General features: G+C 46.8%; 1 long non-coding RNA gene across 1 annotated transcript; it reads right to left on the reverse strand.

The window, feature by feature from the left end:
- Window positions 1-1,415: 1,415 nt before the first annotated feature.
- Window positions 1,416-10,388, reverse strand: LOC123363744. Its single transcript, XR_006576880.1, has 3 exons — window positions 10,050-10,388; window positions 8,642-8,766; window positions 1,416-2,236 (listed from the first exon to the last, which is right to left on the reverse strand). It is a non-coding gene; the product is annotated as an uncharacterized LOC123363744 (long non-coding RNA).
- Window positions 10,389-10,544: the final 156 nt, after the last annotated feature.

Here is a 10,544-nt window from a genome sequence, read left to right on the forward strand (position 1 = left end):
CACTGGAATAGAATAACATCAGGAACATCAGAATGGCCAAACTGGCTCAACCCCAAGGTCCATCTAACCCAGTATCCCAAGATCTCCAACAGAGATTAGCACTAGATGCTGCAGAGGAAGGTGTGAGAACCCTGCAGTAGCAGATGTGGGGATAACCTGGTCCCCACATTGGTCCCATTCTGGGCTCTGAAGGTATGTCTACACAACAACAACAAAAAGCCATTTGGCAGCAAGTCTCAGAGTCTAGGTCAACGCACTCAAGCTCACGCTACAGGGCTAAAAATAGTCATGTAGCTGTTCCACTTGAAACCCTCCCCCCTCACTGGGTTTCAGAGCCTGCGCGGGAACATCTACACAGCTATTTTTAACCCTGTAGCACGAGCCCCATGCTGACCCAGGCTCCAAGACTCACTGCCGTGGGGGGTTTTGCTGTGTAGACATACCCTAATCGTCAGAGACTGGCTTAAACACTGAAGCGTGAGGTTTAATATCCCTGCCAGAATTTGTTGTCAAAACCAGGTTTGAGGGAAACTAAGTGGCTAAGACCTTTGCTCTAGGGTCTTCTCCTCCCAACATGATGCAGCACCTTAGAAGCACGAAGGAAGTCTCTGGCTGCTCTGTGTCGAATACTGCGGTTTGCTGGCCGTCAGGCTCTTCTGTTGTTGCTCTCATCTGCGATGAGTATTGACTCATACATTCCTGAAAGTGTCCTCTGATGTATTCTGAGAATTGGGCGCAGGGGGCACCGACTAAGGAGGGGAGGACGATATCCCTGCAGTCCAGGATTAGAGTGGCGAACGACTGGTAAAGCGAGGGGGCTTGGCTAAGGCAAGGAATCTCCCTGTGCCCCCAATGCAGAGTGTTATCCACAATCCTCTGTGCTTTTCAGGGCAGCTCTGTGGAAATGACATAATCTCTGGAGCTGCTAAAACCAAGGGGATTTTGAGAGCAACCATTGTATCATCACGTGGAGCTGAGCAAGCCAAGAGTGTGAGAAGGGTCGTTAGACATGGTGCTTCATGGCCCCGTCTCAGAGAAGAAAGCAGATGGCATGTTCCTGAAATGCTCAGACAGCTAGAGCTGGACAGAACTTTTCTGACAAAACATTTTTCCATCAGCAAATGCTGTTTTGTTGAAATAGAACCTTTGCATGGAAACAGTGATTTCGGGGGTGGGACTGGGGACAGGACATTTTGACCTTATTGGAAGGGAATGTTTCCATTTTTTGTTTCAAAGCAACTTTTTGTTTTGAAATGTATTTTATTTGATAGTATATTATAAATTACAGTATAATCTAAAATATTTTAAAAGTTAAAATTTGAACAAAACCTTTGGATTTTATCAAAATGAAACATTTCAATTGACCCAAAAGGAAATATTTATGAAAAATTGGTTTTGGAAATTTGGAAGTGGAATGAAAACAAATTTGAAATGTGGGAATGACCTATGGAATGGGAATTCTGAGTTTCAACCAGGTCTGCAGATGACAGTAAATTGGGAGGAGTTGCCAACATCTGTGAGGGTAGAGAAATCACATGGATAGACTAGAAACCTGAGCAGAAAAATAACAACCTGAGTTTCAGTGTGGAAAAGTGCAGGTAACATGCAATAATCTGAAACCCAGGCTACGTTTACATTGTAGCTGGGAGGTGTGAATCGCAGGTTGTGTAGATGTATCTGCGCTAGCTCTGATTGAGCTAACAGGCTAAAAATAGCACCATAGCTGGAGTAGCACTGGTAGTGGCTTGGACTAGCCACCCAAGTACATATCCACCCAGACCCCCTTGGTACATCCTCCCACAGCCGAGGCACTACACGTGCGACCTGGTTACACTGTTATTTTTAGCACACTAGCTCAAACACAGCTACCATGTGTACATCTATGTGAGCTGGGAATAATATCCCATAGCACCTATGTAGAGACAGTCACAAATGCATAGTGGGGAGGAGGCAGTGGGGAAGTAGGAATCCAAGAGACATGGGAGTGAGAGGGGATAGCATGTAAGGCATGAGTTTGCAATGCAAGAGGGAAGGAAAAAAAGGCTAATGAAATTATCTATCCCCTGCTCATGAGCATCAGCATGAAACAGGCATGTGAAAGTCCCTCACTCTGTGGCCCTGGTGCAGCCATTCCTAGAATGCTCCATTCAGGTCTGGGTCCCTGGGTACCAGCAGGATCCTGGTGAACTGGAGACCGTTAAAAGATAAGCAACGTGAGCAATCAGTGCGGATTGCCCTGTGGGAGAAGATTAAAAGAGCTAAACAACCAGGCTGGCTAAGTGCTGAGATGGCATCGAGATAGCAGCCGCAGATAGCTGAGGAAAGGGAGAGAGGGTTCACTGAAGAGGGCACCAAGGAATGTAAATAGAAGAGAGAGGTTTAAATAAAGGGACCTGAAACTATCAGGGAAAACTGCCTCAGAGTGAGGTATCTGAGGCTGTAAAACATTCTGCTGTGGGAAGCGGGAGAGTTCTGGCCTGACAAAGCCCTAGCACAGTGGTTTTCAACCTCTTTTTATTTGCAGACCCCTCAAAAATCTCAAATGGAGGTGTGGACCCCTTTGGAAATCTTAGACATACTCTGCGGACCCCCAGCAGTCCGTGTACCACAGGTTGAAAACCACTGCCCTCGCAAATGTGTGGTCGGGAACAGTCCTGCACTGGCAGGAGGAGGGGTGGAGCTGGACCCACTCATTTCTGCATCGAATTTGGGTGCTAGGCTGCTCTGTTGCTGAGGTTTCCCCCTCAGAGTGATGCAGCACTGGCCAGGGCACATGGTAGCTTTTGCCTTCATCTGAAGCATCAGGCAGTCATCACTGCCAAATGCAGGATCCTGGGGCAGACCCAGCAGAGAAATTCCTCTGTTCCCACTGCTCTGGAGGGGGGGCATTCAGTCTCATGAGCGTCTCGGCTCAGACTGCCTGCACGGGGACAGCTAGTCCATATGACCCCTGGGCTGAGACTCACCAAACCTGTATCAGCCACAAAGCACCCAACAAGTGGTGAAATTATTTGGTGCCTACCAGCTAGAGCTGGTGTCTTTGGAGGATGGATGGCCCAGTGTCCTGTCATGGAGGGCAGGGGCCATCAGCCAGACTGAGGAGTTCAGATTGCTGGCTGCCCTGCATGTCTGCTTCCCAAGCTCTCACTGATGCAGCGGTGCTGATATTACACCCAGCTCGCTGGAGAGGAAGTTTTTGTTCTGCTATTGGAAAGTACGGCACACTCATTCAGCGAGCCACCCCGAGCCACAGTTACAACAGCCCCAAAAAGCCCAGGTGTTCCAGTAATGAAAGAGTTAATCACACACACATATATACACACACAAGCCACTTCCCTGAGTCTTGGGATGACTCACAGCCCACCACTCTGTCCGCTGGTAGAATTAACACGAGCAACCACAGAGCTCTTCCTCTGGACTCAGAGATGAACCGGTATTTACCACCACTCTCCTCCATCTCCTTCTTGCATTCTGGACCCAGCCTAACCAGCTAGGGCACCTATTGGAAAACGCAGCAAGTGACCATTGATTGGACCACAAAGACCGTCTGGGCTAAGCATGGGCAGCCAGCTCAGTGGAACTGGAACTGTAGCAGGACCGTCCAGCTGAACTCCGAGCCCTCCTCTGAGGACAGAGACCTCCTTCAGTGTGTCTAGAAGGTCGTTTGTGGCCGAAACGGTAACTTTTCCTGTTTCACTACAATAGATAGAAATAGTCTGGTTGAACAAGGCTCGGCCTTGAATGCCATTGACATTCAGAGGAGTACAATGTAAGACATGCAAATCTACAGCACGGCTCTTACCAGGTGTCCAGACTCCTGAGCTCTATTCTCATCTCTCTACTGATTCTTTGAGTGGCCTTGGGCAAGTCCTTTCATCTTCCTGTGCCTCCTTTCCCCATCTCTAAGGTGGGGATAGTGGTTCTTTCCTGCCTGCTGTGAGGCTTAGTTCATATATGTTTGTCAGGAGCACTGAGATCCTTGGACAGAACAAGGAGTTGACCTGTATGAGGCATAAGCCCTCTGTGCAGTAGTGAGACTGGTAGTGATGTTACAAGGCCTTGGCAGAGATGGAGCCAGGGGTGTGCGTGGCAGCTGAGCGCTGAGAACAGGAGAATGAGGAGTTGGCTGTCTAGTTTTAATGGTGTTGAGCACCTTTAAAAATCAGGCCATGTCTGTCCTCTCCTCTGGTACCTGGTTAACCATTTATGCTGTTAACTAAACAACAGCATCTGCGGCCAAGCCATAAAGGGAAGAGTCACTTCCTAAACAGATGTGTGATGGACACCATCTTGGCCAAGCAGGGACTCCAGCATTTGATGACTCCTGAGTTAGATGCAAGAGTCTTTACAGCTGGAACTGTAGCAGGCTCACATCTTCTGTGGATAAAGCACTGATGAGAAGGAGTCACACAGTGACCTGTGGGTTATAGAAGCTCAGGGCCAGAATTTGGCAGCATCTCCTGGGCCTGCACAATTGCCCTTAGTGAAATTGCCTGGGTGTAATTGAAGGTAGACCTTGGCCTGCTGAGTTTGTGCTTCCTCCAGGGCCTGTGTGGATTCTTGTATGAGTGCAGTCCCAGTGGTGGGGTATGTGACATGAGTGAAAAGGTCACTTGCACATCTCAAGCATTTCTAGTCTTCGCAAAAATTACTTTTTGATCGCAGGATGGTTAGTACACCAGTTAGTGGTTACCAATATTTGCTATTTGCATGGTATCTTGGGCGAGCTGAGTCACAAGGCATTGTTTCTGGGTTCTGACTGGATGATCTAAGGCAGTTTTATTAAATGGGAGGTGGCTCTTTTGGTCTGTTTTGCAATTCATCCATGAAAATTGGTAGCTTTTCAATTAATCTATTACGTGGGCGATAAGAAGAGATTTTGGAGGGAGCTGCGTTGGGCATATCCAGCATATATACACTTGGGATATACATACCAGAATAAGTCACTATTGAGTGGGTTGTCACCCTCTGTGCCAAATCCACAGAGAATGAGTTCTGTTATAGCTGTTACTACAGGAGCCATAACCTCAAGTCAAAAGTTGTCAAACTGCTGTGCCCTGTGCTTTTAGCCCTGGAGGTTACTGGTTCAGTTCCTGATCATGATAACCATTGCACTGGTATTCACAAGGCTTTTGCTTTCTGACAACAGGGGTGAGAGTGAGACTTGCTGGCCTGAACATTTGTGACTTAGGGGCACTAGTGCACACCAGTAAGGTGCATAGTGGAGAGCCTGAATCCAAAGTATATCCACAAAGACTTTTTTGCTTTATTCACCCAGCTATACTGTAAGAAGCAACAGCATGAGGCACCAAACAGGGGTTGTGAAGCTGTGAGTTCTAGCCCTGGCTCTGCTGATTTTTGACCTGGAGCAAAATATTTCTGTGTTCATAGAATATCAGGGTTGGAAGGGACCTCAGGAGGTATCTAGTCCCAACCCCCTGCTCAAAGTAGGACCAATCTCCAATATTTGCCCTAAATGGCCCCCTCAAGGATTGAGCTCACACCCCTGAGTTTAGCAAGCCAATGCTCAAACCACTGAGTTATCCCTCCCCCCAAATGACTTGGTTTCCCCCTCTGTAAAGTTGGGACTAATGATGAAACCGACCTTGAAATGCTTTAGGTTGGTGATGAAAAGTGCTCTGTAAATGCTAAAAGTTATTATTTGCCTCTGAGCTAACTCACCCTCAGCTTCTTGTGGCCTTTGTCCTTGTTAATTACAAAACCTGGTGCAGGTCTCCAAAACGCCAAGAGAAGAGGCAATATAAACATATTTTAATTATTTTAAGCCACTGTCTAATTTCTCCCTGAGTTGTGGATCTCTCATCTGTGTTTTATGTCCAGCTGTTGCTGCTTGGAAGTGAGCACATTTTTTGCTCTGAAATCTGTATCCTGAATGAGCCATTCATTTGCCCTCCAGATCTTACTCATGATTTGCAATCCCAGTGTAACATTTTCACATTGTGTATGCACATCTCATCCAGGCTAAGAGCTGCACTTGGTGATGTAAGCTGATATTTTAATTCTCTTACAAGGAATGGTGTTTAGAGGAATGACTTAAGTGGATTACTCATCTTCTGTAATAATTTGGCAATGCTCCCGTTCTATTCCTAGACATGACGCTTGATGCTTTGATTCTTCTTCTTTTTTTAACGAGAAATTACACTCATGTGTTTTTCAAAGGCTGACACCGCCTCCTTTATGAGCACTGCATTCTGGGAAATGTAGTATATCTGCATTAAAGGAACAGGGCAGCTCTGAAAAGCAAACTGCACACTTCTGAGTATTGAGAGCTACATCCTCCATCCAGCACCCACCTCAAGTAGCTGGGCCAGGTGCTAAGGAGATACATAAGGGGGAAGAGGGAGAAAGAGAAGGACATGCATGAAGGCTTCTTTATGCCAGCCCCAGAAACTTCCCTGAGCCCCCTAATGTGATCTTAGCAGAGGGAGGATACATTATCAGTTAATTTTCTTGTGATGCATTCAGATACCATGCTGCTGTGTGGGATGGATGGATCTATCTTCCTATGGATGGAAGGAAGGATCCTTCTGTGGATGGACGGCTTGATGAATAAATGGATGGATAAACAATCCATGCCCCTATGGACACTCTGGTGCTGCCCCTCCCTCTGCCAACTGATGTGCAGAGTCCCTGTAAAGTTGGGGTTGGCACCTCTGTGCTATGCAGGGGTTGTGCACCCCAATCACAGCACCTTTGCAGGAGAACAGCAGCAGAGGTGTCTCCAGGAATGCAGAGGAGAGGACAGGTTTAGCCTCTCATTGCACAGGAGATGTATTTAAATAATATTCATGGTGGAGCTTTAACTCAAACAGAAATGACAACAAACCCCCAGGAGTAGGAAAACATCATGCAGGGACTTGCGAGGGACTGGTCTTAAGATCAGCACTTTGCAGGAACCCTTTTCAGGAGCATAACAAGGGCTCAGCCCATCTGGGCAGAAATATAGCCTGCAGTTGGTGGTTTACAGCATGACTGTAACTGCTTGCCCCTCATATCTTCTTTCACATCATACAGGAAGGTATTTCATCCAGGGGCTCCCCACACCCTGAGATTGGCTTGGTTCAATTTTGTTTGGATAAAGGGCCCTCTATCCATGCCAAGCTGCATTGTTATTGGTTGTTCAGATACTACAGCAACAAGCACAGTATAAATACCGAGTTAGGTTATTACTGAAAAGAGCCACCGAAACAAGGTCTTGTCCTAAACACACTCACATAACAAATGGAAAGGAAATTCACACATGTAGGAGGAAAGGGTGACTCAGTCCCACTGGTATTCAAGCCTGAGATTCCTAGGAGTCCAGGTATTTCAAAGTTGAGGTTTAGGCATGGGAAACCATCCCCTCTGCTCTAAGATCTCAGTGCTTGGCTGAGATTAAACAACACTGATTGTGATCACGAAAGCCCAGCAAGAGCTGTTTTGTGGCCTGGAAACCAATCCAGCTATTCCAGACAGAAGGACAGAATACAGAGTGAAAGATACAATTATCCAATATGGCCTAGATTCAAAGTCCAATCAAATCAGTGAAAGTCAATCAATTGACTTCAGTGGGTTTGGATCAAGCCCTATATTAGCTTTCTCACCACAGTGTCTCCAATTAATTTACATCTCCACATCCTTTGGAAGCTGTAAACCCCATGTACGCACAAGGGTTCATTAATTTTTATTATATTAATAGAATAGTTAACACTCAGGCATGAAACCACCATCTTCTCCATCAGACAATACAGACTATATCTCAGATGATGTAGCTCTCAGTTCAAGGCCTACAGTATTCAGAGTACCATAAATTCATCCATTTCTAACAGTTAACTTATTACATTATCCCATTCTTACCCCACACCCCTCCTCAGACAGAGATCTCTGCTAATTCAGTTTTACATCCCACTGCCTTATGAAGCCAAATAAAACTGTCAGTGATTATATTTTTTGAATAGCTATGGCTCTGGGCAATACATACAATCACAATCACTATGTATAACACCAGGCGATATTTTACTGATAGTGCCTTCTGTGCCAGTCAGAGATCAATTTCCAATAAATCCTTAGCTTGAGTCCCCGCATGGCTAGATAGTTAACTCTATGTGGCTTTTCTAGGGACTGGACCTCACTCATCCTCTCTTTATCTAATCTCATACATGTGGATGATACTCACATACTGTAATGCCCAATCCTGCAAGGTACTGACTGCCTTAACTCCTAGTAATATCAATATGAATTGAGGTCACACAGCAGGACTGGACTCATAATAAATTGAGGAACCATGTAATGAATTGCAGAACCATTGTATTCAGCTGCATTGCCTCACATGAGTAATGTGGCCGGCCTCAGTCCAACAAAACCTATATCCCACATTACCCATCATGTACTATCTAGGTCATCTAGAGACCAGATGTTCAGTAGCACTGAGCAGATACCTCTCCTATTGGCTTCACTTGGAGCTTCAGGTGTGCAGCACTACAGAAAATCAAGCCCCATCTCTCTGTCTCTGTCACTAGCTCTAGCTCTATGTCTATGTATCTTATCAACTCATTGGGGGATTATTGTAGGAAAGTTTCTTGGATGGGGTTATTTGAACCAAGAGAAGGAAGTCATAAAAAGAATGAATCATGCACTGTACCTTACACCACAGCCCTTCCTGTGCTGTCCTTTCTCTCTGATCAGTTACAACAATATAGTTGAATATTTTTCCAGCCTCCCCCACCTCTCCTGTGCTATTGCACTGAGGAGCACAACTCCAGTTTCCTGTTTTTTCACAAAAGAAAGGAAATAATGCAACCCTTTCCTTTTAAGTTTTTGCAATGACAGTAACACAACAAAATGTGAGACAACAGTCCAATCATAGCTGGAATGTTATATAAAGCAGGCTGTCTTCCCACCGCTTTGCCCCATCATCACAGCCTTTTCCAGTTTATCCCTGACTGTGACACTCACCTTACCCTTCCCTTCACCAGATTCAGCCAGGTGCTTGTTCAGGATGTGGCCACATTTCAAAGCATGGCTGGTATAGGCAGACCAGCAGTCTCTCTTAGTGGAGACTCAGTTTATACTGGCCAAAAAAAAAAAAAGGGGGGGGGGTTGGTGGCATAGTTTATACCAGTTCCCTGAGCAAAATAAGCTTCCACGGCAAAAGCACTTTTTGCCAGTATAACTGAGACTATACGAGGGCTTTTGTTGGCACAGCAATGTCATGAAAACTCAAATAGCAATGCTGGCAAAACTTTGAAGTGGAAACCTAGCCTCACACCTACCTGCATCATTACTGCTTAGATTTTTTATTTTGAAATGTACTTTTTTTAAACTGCAGCAGCTACCACTATGAAAGCAATAAAGCTTCTGCAGTGAATTGCTATGTTCTTTCAGAACAGAGATTAGGAGGCAATTTAAAGATCATTGCAAAACTCCAGAATGTTACAATGCATTTTAGCAACACTGTATAACAGGCTCCCGCAACCTGAGATCCCCTAGTCACTCCACCGGTTGTGCCATGTGGGTTAGTGGATCATTTGAGCACAGGCTAAAATCAATTCGTTTTTTGTTTCCACCCAATGAACCCTTATTTTAAGTCTTCCCATTTTTCCGGGTTAAGTGCTCCTCACTAGTTGCCATTTGAGCGTGTGATTCAAAAGCTGGCCTATTAAACCCCATTCCCCACTATTGTACATCACTCGTTTATTTTAAATAAAGTCCTCACCACAAGGTAGCAGAAGCCAGGGAAAAAAGGGCAAATGCATTTACAGAATGTAACGCTACCAATGGGCTAGGCACAAACACCTGGGCATGGAAAATGGAGACTTGAAACAGGCTTGAACCACAACAACAGAGGAATGGCAGACCCAGTGCTTCGGGATGGACAGAGGTATCCAGCTCCAGCGAGGCTGCATTTTAAACAGAGCCAGTGCCTCTAGGGGCCTGAGCCACAGCCCACTGAAGTCAGCGCCAGGGCTGGCATTGCTTTCCAGGCACTTGAAAGGAGCCTCTGGTTTTGTAACTCTCTCTTAACACTAGGGACAGTCCCCCAGTCTCACCTGCTAGTCACGCCCTGCTAGGGGCAACTGAGTGTTGGTGCTAGGCGCTCCCTGAACGAGCCTGGCCTGGCACTTCTCCCCAAGCAAAGCCGCTCGGACTTCCCCTCCCCTGCAGGACACGCCTCAGCGACACAGCCCTGGCCCGCGGGGGCGCAGCCAGGGTCGGCCCCACGGAACCTCACAGGTGAGGGGCTCTCTCGGTGGGGCCGCCTTTCCGTCCAGGGTGTTCGCGCGTTAGCCGGCTCTCCCCGCCACAGCTCCGCTCAGTTACACCGGCGTCAAACCTGGAGAACCCTAGTGGTGTGAACGGTTATACCGGTGTCACTCCGGACTAAGACAGGAGTCTGAGGGGAGCGGCGCGCGGGACGGGCGGGCGGGCAGAGGGGAGAGCGGCGCGCGGCAAAGCAGCCGCGCACCCAGGGCCAACTACAACTCCCAGGGGTCCGAGCTGCGCGGGGCGGGCCCAGCCCTTAACTGACTGCGCTCTTCTCCTAT

The sequence above is a fragment of the Mauremys mutica genome, chromosome 2, assembly GCF_020497125.1.
Source record: "Mauremys mutica isolate MM-2020 ecotype Southern chromosome 2, ASM2049712v1, whole genome shotgun sequence".
NCBI lineage: Eukaryota > Metazoa > Chordata > Testudines > Geoemydidae > Mauremys > Mauremys mutica.